A 15,626-nucleotide genomic window follows, 5' to 3' on the forward strand; every position below is an offset into this window, starting at 1 on the left:
TAATTTAATAGTCATACAAGCAAGTTATGTGGTTTTCACATCAAATTTTTCTGTTTTGGAGGGAGAGATCGAATTTGTGAAGTTTTTCATAAAAAATATTTAATGATATACATAAATAATTTTTAATATATATATAAAACTTTAAAAAAAGGCACGAGTAGAAGAAAAGTAAATCAGTTCCTTCTTCAAGGTGTAACGATACATATAGCACCCCATCGATTAATACCTCACTACCATTTTATTTGTTTAAAATATACATCTGTATAAATATCATGTATAAAATTAAAAATAATTATTAAACGAAATATAGAGAGAAAAAAATGAAATCGAATTCCAGAAACAGAAAATAAAAACAATTTATCTATATTACTGTTATTTTTTGCTGATAATGTAAATAATTAGAAAAAAATAGTGAATTACATGGATTCATTGCTAGGAAAGAGATTAAATTTCAAACTAAATATACGTAATGAAACATGAAATATAAGTGTATAATAAAGAATTGAATATTAAGATAGGAAAATTGAATACAGAAGAATTTATAAATTTTCATAACTAATTTAGTAAAATTACAGTGAATGGACGTAACAAAGAAGAGATCAAAAGTACATTTGCATTATTCAGATGAGATTATATGCAAAAACGAATTCTGCTTGTGCAGTCAAACACTAATTTAGAAAAAATAACAGTAAGAAGCCTGGTAAAACAAACAGTATTTTAACTCGCAGTGTTTTTTCTATTTTTTTCATGTTTTTCCTAAAATCTTGCATCTTTAATTTAACGTATACTTTCTGACATTGCCGATTGATGAAATTTTGCACAGTTACTAAGGTCGGGTGACAGTACAATATTCCACCATTACTTGTGCAGACATCCCCCCCCCCCCGTATGGGAATAAATTAAGGGTGCAGGTGTAATAATTTAACATACTTCCTGACATCGCCTATTGTTGAAATTTTGCACAGTTACTAAGGTCAGGTGACAATACAATATCGCACTATTACTTTTGCAATCCGTACGGGGGTAAATTAAAGGTGCGAATGTAAAAATTGCAAAATCTGCAAAACGGCTATGCCGGGTTTTAATTCCGAATTAACCTATAACTTAAACTCATGCAATGTATGATAATAATTTGTTTAATGTATGACTAAAAAGTATAAAACAAGTCTTTAAAAATTTTTGTAATATTATTTAAAATATGTTGTTAAAAAAAAATTTAATATTATTAAATTTTGGTTGTTATTGTATAAAATGAAGACATTTAACACAAATTGGAAAAAGAGTGAAATTTCGGTGGGGTATACGAAATTAGAATGTACTTGTATCCAATTTTAGTGAATTTGGTAGTAAAAGAAATTTTAGATGACAGAATTAGTAAAGAAAAGCAGTGATAAAAGTATATGAATAGATACAAATAATTCAGGTTGTAGGAACTTTGTTGAGACATGAGAGGACGTAGATTAGAAAGTAGTTAGAATAGTAGATTTATGAGATCAGTCAGATAATCCAAAAATCGAAATAAAGGTCAACGCACATACAAACTTTCATTTATTTTTACATTCATACATACATCCTTTTTTTTAAATGCTAAAATTTTAAATTTTCATTTCAAGCTGTGTATGTTGAAATATATAAAAATTTAGAATGATCTGTTTTTGTAGCAATGGCAATACTTTCTCTTTTATACTATATATAATATCCAGAAAGGTAAAAATCTAGCGAAATTAAAAAAAATTATTGAAATATTTATTATTTTAATTTTCCCACAATACTATTTACAAATTTTTGTTGAAAACTTTTTAAAACTGACTACTTTAAACTTTATTTTAAGGTGAAATATCAGAAAATCTACTTTATGTCTGAGCCAGCTTTTGCTTTAAGTACACTAACTCTGGGAGTACTAAGTGTTATAGTACCATGGTTGCGACAGTATTAGTATTTAAATTAGATTTTGAAGGGTCTTTTTTTGTTTATGATGTATTCAGAAAGCGTATTTGATTTAATTTTTTTTTCATTTAGATTAATATTTTTCTTTCAGTTTCTTGATCTTTTCATTTTTATAATTTCAGACATATATTTCCTTCACATACTAATAAAATAAGAACGCAAACTTGACACATTTGAATAACTCGAAATATTAAAACACACAAAAACAACATCCCATTAAAATAAATGAAACAAAATCAAGCGCACGAGCTTGCGGACACATACACATACTTTCCGAACACATAAATAACAAAGATAATTCTAGATCTAATCTTAATACCAGTCCCACATCCTACATCATGACAATATCAACGCATCCAGTGGAAATTTCTGAAGAAGTTTAATTTAGAACTAAAGATGAAGATAAATTTTTATAATTTTTATTTAACGGAATATGTTCTATAAAAGGTTTAAAAAGAATTTTTATGTATAGATCTATGAAAATTCAGAATTTTAAATTTTTTATTTAAGGTCATATGCATTGGAACTATTACAAAAAATAATACTAATAAATAAAAGCCCACGGGGTTGGTCTAGTGGTTAACTTGCCGTCGTAAATCAGTTGTTTAACAGCTGATTTTCAATGTCGATGATTCTAAGGTTCAGAAATGGCCTGTGTCTGTACAAGGCCACACCTCATTTTCATATAGTACATATCATCTTCATCACACTAGGCGAGGGAGGTTACTTATTTTTTACTAGTTAAACAAATCAACGTACACATTAGAAAAATAAATAAAAGTAAATAAATAAATAAAAATTGTAATAAAAATTCTCTCTGTAATGTAAAAAGGTATTTCTCGTGCAAAATTACATCATGTATTTTGGATAAAACATTAAATGTAACACAAAAAAGTTAAATAAATATTTTAATATTTTATTTAATACTTTGTGAATATCTGTTTCAAAGGGAGAATGACTCTTGAATTATTCCTAGTTGAAATGGTGGTTGTACAGTCGTACTTTAAATGTTTTGCTGTGGTTTTTACATGCGGTTTGGATAAAAGTAACAATAATAATAATAATAATACAAGAATATGGAAAATGGATGAATATACAAACAATAAATAAACTAAAAGGTATAATATAAAATGAAAGTTTGTTTTTAATTTTTAATTTCATAATTTATTATTCTTTATTAGGATATATGTTTTTGCGTTATTAAACATTTAATCTAATTATAAGTTAATAAAATATTCTTTTTCAGTTTTTATTTCTATTGACGGTATAATAAATAAACATAATAATACAACGAAATTATAAATCATTCTGGAAACCTTTTTCTCTTTGTCTGATTTGATTATTAATTTGAGTGACCAAATTTCTCCCTTTCAAACATTACGTGATTTTTCAATATTACGTGTTTTTTTGAACTTCCTTTTATTAGTTTGATCAAATCTAAAAATAAAAAAAAATATTAAAATCCCAGATATAATTATTTAATTTTACAAACAAAAATCTAAAATTAAAAATTCTAAAAGAATCTATTCCGATTGTAATGATGTACATATTTAAAATATTTTTTCACAACGAAATTTTCGGATCAAAATATCTTAAATTTCACATTAAAACAGCTGAAAATTATTTCCATTGGGCACAGGTTTTAATACGTTTCAAGATATTTTTCATCACTTTTCATACATTTATAATTTAGTGATGTTTTACGTCTCGCTTTTAATATTATTATTTATTTCATGAAGTGTGTACAGATTGTTATAAAACCTCATACATTCAAAGAATGTTGTTATCGGCTATCCAAAGCTTTTTGAAATCATTCTAAAAAAATATCCCTTTCGGCACGCTGGAAGGCGTAGGTAGATTTCACCAGTACTAAGTAGGGGATAAAAAAGATTTCCATTTTAAAGTTAAGAAAAACTTCAAATATACCCAATACGACAGTAGTTGCATCTGAACAAAAGTTTCACATGCTTATCATACGACAAGCCTCATATTCTTACAATCCAGCAACATGTTGGTCATCCCTTGCTGTTAGGGTTGGTCATATCAAAAATTGTTTTAGATAATTTTTAGAGAACTAATGACCATTTTAAACCGATTGGATACTGTGCTTATTAAGGGAGGTATGACTCTTTTTTGTCTTCGAACCCCCATTTTTCCACTCCCTGGGCCAATGGTTGGTGATATCAAAAAACTTTACTTATATAAGTTTTAGGCCCTTTTCGAAAGAATATTAGGAACTTAAACGAATTCGATATTTTACTTAATAAGAAAGTTATAGCGATATTTTGTTTTTTCAAAACCCCCGATTTCCATCCCCATGGTCTGATTCTGGCTGTTAACAAACTAGAACGAGATTTTGGGACGAGTTATTTTTAAGGAACAATTTGAAAGTGATTGGCGCAAAATTACGGCAATTATTGTGTCTACAAGAAAGTGAAATATATATATATATATATATATAAACTTCTGAACTGATGGGGGTTTTGTGGTCTGCGGGATCTGAACCGCGAAGATATGTCGAAATTTTCCGGAAGTCGAATCGTGACACCCATTGTAATAGGTAGCTTTCTTATGAAATCTACCCAAAAAGCAATATGACAGGTATACATTCAATTTTATTGAAACGGATCTTTCACGTCCGTTTTCCTCCAGTATTAAAATAAACTGTTTGATTAAGTCTTGAGAAATTACACCATGTACATTTTTACCAAAATATAAATTACAGATATCGAAAACTGCACACCGAATACTAACTTTTCTACGCAGTAATATCGTTCGTGAAAAAATTGAGGATTTTCACTTCGTTATATTTAAGCCATATCAAATCATATATTTTACTAGCTGATAAAGTCTATTTTTAAAAATAATAGATCCAAATTATGACAATCGGAAATCTTTTTTATAGATCATTACCAATTCAATTAATAAACAATAACAATTCGCTAAGCATAGGATTAAAGATTTTTTATTCCAAAAACAATAACAATTGACTGATCATTTTGTGAATAACTTTCTAAGAAATTTTCCAAATGACAGATAATTCATATCTTCAACAACTTGTCCAACCGATATTGATGATCGTTCATTTTGGTTCTGTGAACTACCAATCTCAAATTTTATGTTTCATTCACAATATTTTTGGCTTTTTGTGTATTACAGACTGGAGAAATTTCAGTATGTATGCATTTTCAGCATCTTTTACATGTTTTAAAGATTTCTATATGAAATAAATTTGTACCATAAATACACACTTCATAGCCGATACAATACAAAGTAATTTAAGTGACACTAGATCGTAACAAGCAACTAAACTTGAGTGAACGGTTGCCAACTGAAAAATGAGATAACGTAAAATTTACCTAAGTTACTTAATAAATACAGGTATAAATATTTTTTAATAATTGATAGGTGATAATTTGTTTACTAATTAAACAAATTTTGTTTTCTTATTGTTATATTTGCTATTGTATTTGTAATTATTTTTCAGGATTTTTATTTTACAATAGAAATGCGTATCTAGTAATAGGTTTTCAATTTTGTAAACGATTCTTGAATTTTTACAAATAAAAGTACATCCGTATTCAAAATTTAAATGGTTTAACATTTTAAACATGAATATTATTTAAAAAAATAGATATTGAATATTGGATAAAATGATATTATAAATGAATATAAATAAAATATAAAATGAGTATTGAATAAATTTAAAAAAAAGTAAAAATATACTATTATTTTTATAAAAATTAATCTTTTAATATTGTAATTTATTGGGTAGATCAAGAACAAGATTTTTCTACAAAAATAACAAAAAGATAAGACTAAGCTATATCCTAAAAATACATTCAATTTACATCTGAGTGTTTAGTACATATATTCAAAAAGAAAATATATAATTTTTGTTACAAAAGAGGAAAAAGAAGACAAATATGATTTCTCGTAGCAGGATCTCAAGCCTAAAAATGTTTCATGAAATTTAATAATTTTTTCCTTTATTTAAATTCTGAACAAACATCTGGGGAATATAAAAGTATAGTTTATTAAATTATTTTCAAAGCGACATATATTCAGTTTTATTCGTGGGAAATAGACCAAGATTTTCTTTATAATATTCATGAATATATAACTTTATTTAAATTCTGCAAATCAGCATTAAAAAAATTTTAATAATTTAGTATATAAAATTTGTTTTCTCTTTTCATTTTACACTAATTTTGAATTATTTCTCGGAAAAAATTTCTAGAGATTCAATTTAAATTAATTGTTTCTGATGGTCTGACGGTAGGATTTTCTTATCAGGAAATAGCTTACACATTTAAACCCTAAATTATATTTTTAACGTTAAAATTTTTTAATCTAATTGGCCTCTACATAAGAAATCACACGTAAAAAATAGACGAAGAGATTTATACTGCCTGACTGAAATAACCATTCTCTGCTTTGGAAAAATATTAAATACGAGTATTTTTAGCTCAGGAATATCTTCACGTAATATTTTTTTTAATCTTTGTTTCCTTTAATCCCTTAGGAATTATTAATGAATATAAATATTTTAAAAATATTTACGCCGAACTTCAGCTTCCTAGTTAATTGGAAAATTATTAGAATTAGTGATAAATCAGTCACAGAGGGTTTTCTTACTATCCATTTAAAATACATCAAGCATTATTATTTGGTACCTAACTTGATAAGTTTAAGAGAAAATGGTGATTGTTACCTTTCATTTATTTAATTTAAATTGTCACATTTCATTTATTATTGTATCAGAAGTCGGTTTATATATATTGTATGAAAATCAATGCCTTTATTTTACTGAGGTACAAGAAAAAAAAGCAAAGAAGAAACAAAAAGCCTTTAAATTTCTTTGGGATGGTCAAGTAAAATCCATTTAAACTGTTTCAATTGTTGATCTAAATGCGTTTGTAAGTAATTAAAGCATAATGTTAAAGATATAGTAAAAAGATAATAAATAACTGCATGATGGGTCGTATTATATTGTGTTTTCCTTCGTTATATAATTTTCGTGAAATGTTTAGTTTTGTTTTTGTCTGATATTTATTGTGCGCATATATATGTATATATGCGATATATATATATGCGATATATATATATATATATATATATATAAACGATATAACAGGTAGGTGAAGTTTAATCAAAATTGTACTAAAAAAGTAACTCCACGTGTAACAGCAATTAATTCTAAAAACTTTTTAATTACTTTTGTTCGACAGACCTTTGTTAAAAAAAACTTTTTGCAGCTTAAATCTAATTTTAATTAATTATATTTTTACCTGCGCAATGACGAATAAAGAAAAAAGTTCTTTAGTTTTTATTAGGATTATGAGCATTTACTTAGTTAAACGGAATAATAAATTTTACCATATATTGTAAAATACAAATAACATAATATAACATGTTTTGAGAATCAAAGAAAATGATTTATCTTAACCAAACTTTCTAATCCACATAAGACTGTTTTGCGTAGTTTAATGGAGAAAAAATGATGTTTATACTCAAGCATACAATATGTAAGTAATATATAACATTGAAAAAAATTGATTATCCAGGAGAGAACTGATTACTCAGTCTTAATAGGTATATCTGTCACTACAACTCATTTAAAAAATTTTAAAAAATGGTACAAATAGACTGAAAATAGGAGCAAAAAAATAATAATGGGATTTTTTGTTCGTTTCTTTTCTGTTAATGTTATACGTATTTATCCACAGATTAGAGTATAGAGTATAACTGACAGTTTAAATAACATAAAATTTGTTTGCTGTAGTAAGAAAGCTCATCTTGATGTTACAGTAATTATAACAATCGCTATAGCAGCATTATTATAATTTATTCGTTGTGAATTATTGAATTCACCCTCTTATACATCGACTTATAAACCACTTGATTTAAAAAATCTGATGTGGATACCACATGATTTCCTTGTACACCTCATATACACATTTAAAAAAAAATAAAAAGTACATAAAATTTTATTTCATTAATAACTTCTGATATTTTTTTAATTTTTATTGTTATTATTGAATTATTATTTATTGTAAAACTTTTTTACAATCGGAGGTTAATAATTATTAATAAATCAATATATTTAAATTAAAAAAAAAAAACCCGAAGAAGTCTGCTTTTATTCGAACCGATAAGCCTTCCCCTAAGATCCAAATATTTCATTAATTAAAACTTTATTTGATTATAACTCTGGAACCAATGAAAATAAGTACCACTTATGATATATCGTTGAAAAACTTTCAATAAAGGCTTATTACTGCAGTTAAGAAAAAGTCAAAGTCCAATTTTTTTTGGAATTTTCGGCTTTTTTGGATACTTTTGGTCCAGTCGATTGCAGTCAAATGGGGAGGTGCACAACTAGATATTACGACAGTCCTAAATCAAAAATTTTAATATTCTACTCCTAATCGTTTTTGAGTTATGCGAGTTACATACGTACGTACAGACGTCATGTCGAAACCAGTCAAAATGGATTCAGGGATGTTCAAAATGGATAATTCCGTTGAAATCTGAAAACCAAAATTTTTCGCGATCACAATACTTTCTTTATTTCGAACAAGGAAGTTAAAAGGTAATTTCAACTTTTTTTAACAGCCTAGAGAACTAAATTGTTTTATAAATTAAAAAAAAAATTGGCTTGCTTCAAAACGTTTTCTATTCTCTTTGTAACCGTCTTCAGTGTCCGATTTTTACAGCGGTATCAATTGATATTTCTGATGGAGATATTTCAATTATGTAGATATAGATAATATTAAGAATTAGGTTTGCAAACAGTGTTCCTGTGACGTGAATTGCGTCTGATCATTTAATACGTAGTTTTTGTAAATTTATGTACAGTAGCCGCCATGTAACGGCAAGCTTGGATGAACAGTCGGCACGTCACTTCTATATTATTGTTCTCTGAAACATTGGCACACCATGATTAGTCATCTCTTAGTAGCATAAGCATTATCTATGATACATTGGGTAGTAATTTTCATTCTAAGCTCGTTACTTGGCGGCGACTGTACTTCATAGCGTTTAAATATTTTAAAATGTGGTCGTTTTTAGGTTCACATATTTTTAAATATCAGTGTTGTTATCGATATTAGTGAATTTATCGCGAAAGATTTTATTACGACCATATTAACAATCGGACTTATTTTAATCTACTAATTCTAATCTGTATCGTTTGTGTAAATTCCTATTGTGTAATGCATTGTTTTCCACAGAAATAACACAAAATTTATTTTATATAGTATGTCCCAGTCATGCTATGGATCTTGTAAAGCGTTCAATCGGCACTAGTCATCCTTTCTCTGATATTATTGATGTTCTTATACAGCCAGTCCTTTCGTTTAATAGAATGAAATGTCACACGTATATAAATCGCTTGCATATTGGATTGTTTCGCATGTTGAAGTGCATCAATACTTTCTTCTCGATGACAAAACACTTAACTGCTTCCTTTCCCTAGTAAGCATGATGTTGGATGGTTAGTTATTCTTAAGAATAATTATCAGTATATGTAATGTAATGATGTAATATGTATGTATATAATGAGAATCATGCCAGTGTATGATGTTTTATGCTAGGTTTGCCTACATCTGCTTAATTATTGCAATTAGTATATTTATAAATTGTTAAGTGTTAAAATTTTTTTGTATATTCTACTTTTTTCTATATTTTATAATTAAATTCTTTTTAATTATGCAAAAAATAATAAAGCATTTCCCTTCAATATAACTATATTAAAATAACATCTAAGCGAGAAAAATCCCGTTTTCGACCAAACGAAAAGTGCACGCTTCCCCTGCATATATGTTTTTAATGACATAAAACCTAAGTTTTAATCAAATAAAGCAACCTACGAGTTCTGTTAAAAACGGACACGTCACCCAAGAGTAATTTCCGAACAGACTGACTGAATTTCTTATTTATTTTTTTATTCATTTTTATTTAAATTAATAATATTTTTACCCGCTAAAAATTATATTACCTTTCAGCATTTAAGTTACATTCCAATCCCATAGGGACACCAGCCTTGTGACGCTTCCGGTCGCCACACCCCTCACCACTCTACTGGCCATGATGGGCTTTAACGGGAGTCGTCTTTCGCTCTCTAACTTTTTATATTTCGTAGCATAAGCCAGGCCTCGTTGGGATGCCACTGATCTAAATGCCTCGGTAGACATTTGCATCGGTGATTTTTAAACTCGACTTTTCCCTTCGCTGCAGGCCTCATCCGGACATCTTGAATGCCCTACATCGTATCCTTCTGAACTAGCTAAACGAGTTCGTGAAAACACGAACCCCGCGCCTAGTTCTACATTTTACAGAGCCAATTTCGTAAATGTCTTATAATAATCGAGGCAAGATAATAACATACCACCAGAAATGTTATTCGTAACATCGAATTTTAATCGTAGTTCCTGTAGTGAACTCAACATTCAGTTCATACCTCTGGCTGCATTTAAGCCACAGTTGAGATGCGTTTCGATAACTACTACAATCTTTTTTTCATTTTTTTATTTTCTCCGGATTTCCCTTTAGGATTGAAATTATATAGCGGAAAAAGTTCTTTATTTTAATTTATTTTCTTTGCTCTTTTATAGTATTTTAGTGTTTTATAGTTTTATAGTAGTTGCTTTTTTATAGTATTTTTCTGTGAGTTGCAATTAAAAAAAAAAACACATTAAATGTTGGAATTTCTTGTTGAAATTTCGATTGAAACGGCTGAGAATCACTGCCGTCTATTAAAAAAGTATGTAGTTATTTAGTAATAACAGCTGTATAGTCAAATGAATTTATATTGCATCCTACAGTTATGTGAAGCGCTTTTTTTTTCTAATAGGCGGTTATGATTTCAAACTTTTAATGGTTTTTTTTTCATTCTTGTTATTAACTGAAGTTATAAAATTGTGTACGTATCTAACAGATAGTCGATTTACATAATTTAATGTAAAATGGTTCCTATCTCTACTAAGCTGAAATAGTAATTAAAAAAGCCGGCTGTTCTTTTGACACCGACTAAGAAAATTATGAAGTTCATTAAACGATTGTTAAAATTCAGTTCTTAGATATATTTTGAGAGTAATTTTTTTTTAATCTTTTGACGAAGTTAATAAACTTTGAAATTTGCAATCGGGAGAAAACTGTGTAGGAAAAAAACAAGTATAAAATTAATATCTTATAAAATGCATTTTTTTTCCATCCAATGATTCTAATATATATCTTTCAAAACAAGTTCTTCTTTCTTGACGAATAATATATTTAAATATGTTACCGTGGATGGAATAATATACTATGCGTAAGCTCAGACATTCACACACACCCTTGAAAAATAAATCCATTTAAAATTAACATTATCCTGATACACGGTATGATTTGTATAACCTAAGAAATCAGCTATACTATCAACTGTGAATAATAATTTATAAAATTTGTTAATATGAAGCATAATTACACAATGAAAAAATCAATCTCCATAATGCGATGAAAACGTATGATTCAGTTTTGTTTCTACCGTAGTACACACGATATAAATACATACTACAATACTACTGCAGTAGTTGGAGTGGCGTAAGTTTTTTTTTTAAGAAATGAGAGGGGAGAGTAGTAGATGAAGAAAGTAGGGAATTATTACACGGCAAGATCGGGTCACGACAATCGTAGCGCTTTCCATCTCTGTCGTTCTTTTTCTTAATATGTTTTTCTGTCCTCACTTACTTACTAACTCGCTCTTTCTCTCACCGGTATTTTTACTGCTTCGTCCCAACATTACTTCCCTTTTTAATTTAACTTTCTCTTCATGATTAAATTTATGGAAAAGAGAAGGAGGCAAAAGCAGGCAAACTAATAAGAATTAAAGAGGTCGCTAACCCTAATGCCAGCTAGGGTAAACTAGCAATAATATTGTATGACTGCTAGCCAAGTACTGTATTAAAACGCAAATATTCCTTGACTGTTCCACCCTTATTCTATTTAATTCATATTAGAGAGATGTATATGTTTTTAAGAAAAGATCATTACGTATACTAAAACTAAAAATTATTTTGATCGGTGCATTTATAAATTATAAATTTTTATATTATAAAATTTTGCATTTAAAAATATAAATTTTATAATATAAAATACTAAATATATAATGGAAAGAACAAGGGGTTCATTTTCTAAATGATTTTTATTTTTTTTTATTTTAGGATAATCATATTAAAAACATTTTTTTTTTCACAAATATGATAATCTATGCAATCAATTATTCCTATTTTCGGATAAAACATTACATATGAACAAATCCTCATTTAAATTAAGAATCGTATTTTCTGTATGAAGATCATCAAAATTTTAAATATAAGAACAAAAATATTAAGTTTAAATGACATAGTTTAACTTCAAAACTAGAGTGCATCCATTGAAACAGATTTAAAAAAACCCCCTCTTGCCTCTTCTAATGTAAAAAATTCAATTTTTGCATCCTTTATTTTCAAATCTCTTTTCTGATTTAATATAATTTATTAATTATTATTCTTTCTTTTCAGTCTAGTCGTTTATTTTCTTTTGAAATATTTCTCACTATAAATAAATACATTAGTTTGATTGTAATACAATTACGAGTGCATATTATGTAAAAAAAACGTTTTTGAATAAAATAGAAAAGTAGTTATAAATTCTATTAATCCATAAAATTAATAATTTAATATAATAATATTGAAGTAACTATGCAAAAAATAAATAAATAGAGTACTCAATTAAAAGTGATTTTTGAGGAGGACATCGCAAGAGGTCTGAGTAAAAAAGATAAGGTAGAAAGTGTAGAAGAAGAATGGGAGAATGTTAAAAAGGAAATTCTTAAATCAGCAGAAGCAAACTTAGGCGGAATAAAGAGAACTGGTAGAAAACCTTGGGTTTCAGACGATATATTGCAGCTGATGGATGAACGTAGAAAATATAAGAATGCTAGTGATGAAGAAAGTAAAAGGAACTATCGGCAATTAAGAAATGCTATAAACAGGAAGTGCAAACTGGCGAAAGAAGAGTGGCTTAAAGAAAAGTGTTCAGAAGTGGAAAGAGAAATGAACATTGGTAAAATAGACGGAGCATACAGGAAAGTTAAGGAAAATTTTGGGGTACATAAATTAAAATCTAATAATGTGTTAAACAAAGATGGCTCATCAATAAATAATACGAAAGGTAAAGTCGATAGATGGGTGGAATATATTGAAGAGTTATACGGAGGAAATGAATTAGAAAATGGAATTCTATACAGAAGATAGAAGAATTGAGAGGAGAGTGGAAGAAGTGTTAGGAGACCAATTTGGTTTCAGGAAAAGTATAGGGACAAGGGAAGCAATTTTAGGCCTCAGATTAATAGTAGAAGGAAGATTAAAGAAAAACAAACCAACATACTTGGCGTTTATAGACCTAGGAAAAGGCATTCGATAACGTAGACTGGAATAAAATGTTCAGCATTTTTAAAAAATTAGGGTTCAAATACAAAGATAGAAGAACAATTGCTAACATGTACAGGAACCAAACAGCAACAGTAACAATTGAAGAACATAAGAAAGAAGCCGTAATAAGAAAGGGAGTCCGACAAGGATGTTCCCTATCTCCGTTACTTTTTAATCTTTACATGGAACTAGCAGTTAATGATGTTAAAGAACAATTTAGATTCGGAGTAACAGTACAAGGTGAAAAGATAAAGATGCTACGATTTGCTGATGATATAGTAATTCTAGCCGAGAGTAAAAAGGTTTTAGAAGAAAGAATGAACGGCATAGATGAAGTCCTACGCAAGAACTATCGCATGAAACTAAACAAGAACAAAAGAAAAGTAATGAAATGTAGTAGAAATAACAAAGATGGGCCACTGAATGTGAAAATAGGAGGAGAAAAGATTATGGAGGTAGAAGAATTTTGTTATTTGGGAAGTAGAATTACTAAAGATGGACGAAGCAGGAGCGATATAAAATGCCGAATAGCACAAGCTAAACGAGCCTTCAGTAAGAAATATAATTTGTTTACATCAAAAATTAATTTAAATGTCAGGAAAAGATTTCTGAAAGTGTATGTTTGGAGTGTCGCTTTATATGGAAGTGAAACTTGGACGATCGGAGTATCTGAGAAGAAAAGATTAGAAGCTTTTGAAATGCGGTGCTATAGGAGAATGTTAAAAATCAGATGGGTGGATAAAGTGACAAATGAAGAGGTATTGCGGCAAATAGATGAAGAAAGAAGCATTTGGAAAAATATAGTTAAAAGAAGAGACAGACTTATAGGCCACATACTAAGGCAGTCTGGAATAGTCGCTTTGATATTGGAAGGACAGGTAGAAGGAAAAAATTGTGTAGGCAGGCCACGTTTGGAATATGTAAAACAAATTGTTAGGGATGTAGGATGTAGAGGGTATACTGAAATGAAACGACTAGCACTAGATAGGGAATCTTGGAGAGTTGCATCAAACCAGTCAAATGACTGATGACAAAAAAAAATTAAAAATACACATTTTTGTTGGTGTTAATTGCTAAATTACATTTTAAGTACACCTTAAAATGAAAAAAATTCAAGTTTATCTAATTAGTATTATTTCAGAACACATCAACAGAGCAACATTGTTTCTAACACAATTTTTTTTATTTTAATTTTAAAAAATTAATTATTTTTTTAAGTTAAAATTTTTCTATTTAAAAAAAAATTAATGGAAATATCTTGTTCAATTCTTCCGACTTCTTTATAGACATTCCATGACCTAATTAACTTCTACTCTCCTTATTCTTTTCTTCACGTTTATTTTCACATCAGTTTTCTATCTTAATATCTTCTAATTATGAAATCATCTGTTGAATATCTTGCACTTCATCACGTAAAGCACCATTGTATCCTTTGTAAAATTTAATTTACTTTCTTCATTGTGAACCTTTGGTAATTTATAATAAACAAAAAGATTAATAATAAAAATAAAAATTGTCGTACAACAAGGTCCTTTCTTGTAAGCTGAAGTTTTACTATATGTTGTCAAAAGGCGAAAAGTGTTGCCAAAAGTGTTTGATACAAGTGATTATAGCTTAGCTTAGCTTAGCTTATCTCATTTTCCCGGTCAGGCATGGCATTTCACACACGCTACAAATCATTCATTTCATTCACTGAAGCAATACGTAACGGTTAACCCGGAGGTAAAAAAAAAACTTGTACCATTTGACATAGTTGAATAATTTTTCAATGCGTAAAAATAAAGTATACTTTTCCTTTATCTCTTTCACATACATTTCACTAACATTTCTTATCAACCCTAACACATCCTAATTTCCTGAATGTACCCTTTATGCATCCATATTTCTCTTTCGTAATCACACGATTCATTTTTTTAAAATTATTCCTCTGTTCGGAATTTGTCAAAGAATGTTTTCTCTTATATACTCGAGCCATTAAAATAATTGTAGTTTTATTTTTTGTTGAAGAAAATCCTGTATTTTCAGTGGTTTTCCTTAGATAATTATATTCAAATACTCGTTTCTCATAATTTTTTTTTTAATCTTTTTGCACCCTCTCCCTTGAGCCGGGCCCACAATTAAGTATATCACAGTCCAAGGAAGTGTCTTTTAACTCTAACCCGCCTTCCCGCCCATCAGCTGAACATCCGGCAAGGCAGGTCGGCCCGGCCGGTTGATCTTTTA

The 15,626-nt window shown here is 28.4% G+C and overlaps 1 protein-coding gene across 5 annotated transcripts in view; it reads left to right on the forward strand.

Annotated features, from left to right (window-relative positions):
• jus (EB domain-containing julius seizure protein) overlaps window positions 1-15,626 on the forward strand; it is a 746,258-nt gene that overhangs the window by 659,634 nt on the left and 70,998 nt on the right. The gene's annotated exons all lie outside the window — the stretch shown is intronic.

Source organism: Lycorma delicatula, chromosome 9, assembly GCF_047948215.1.
Source record: "Lycorma delicatula isolate Av1 chromosome 9, ASM4794821v1, whole genome shotgun sequence".
In the NCBI taxonomy this organism is placed as follows: domain Eukaryota; kingdom Metazoa; phylum Arthropoda; class Insecta; order Hemiptera; family Fulgoridae; genus Lycorma; species Lycorma delicatula.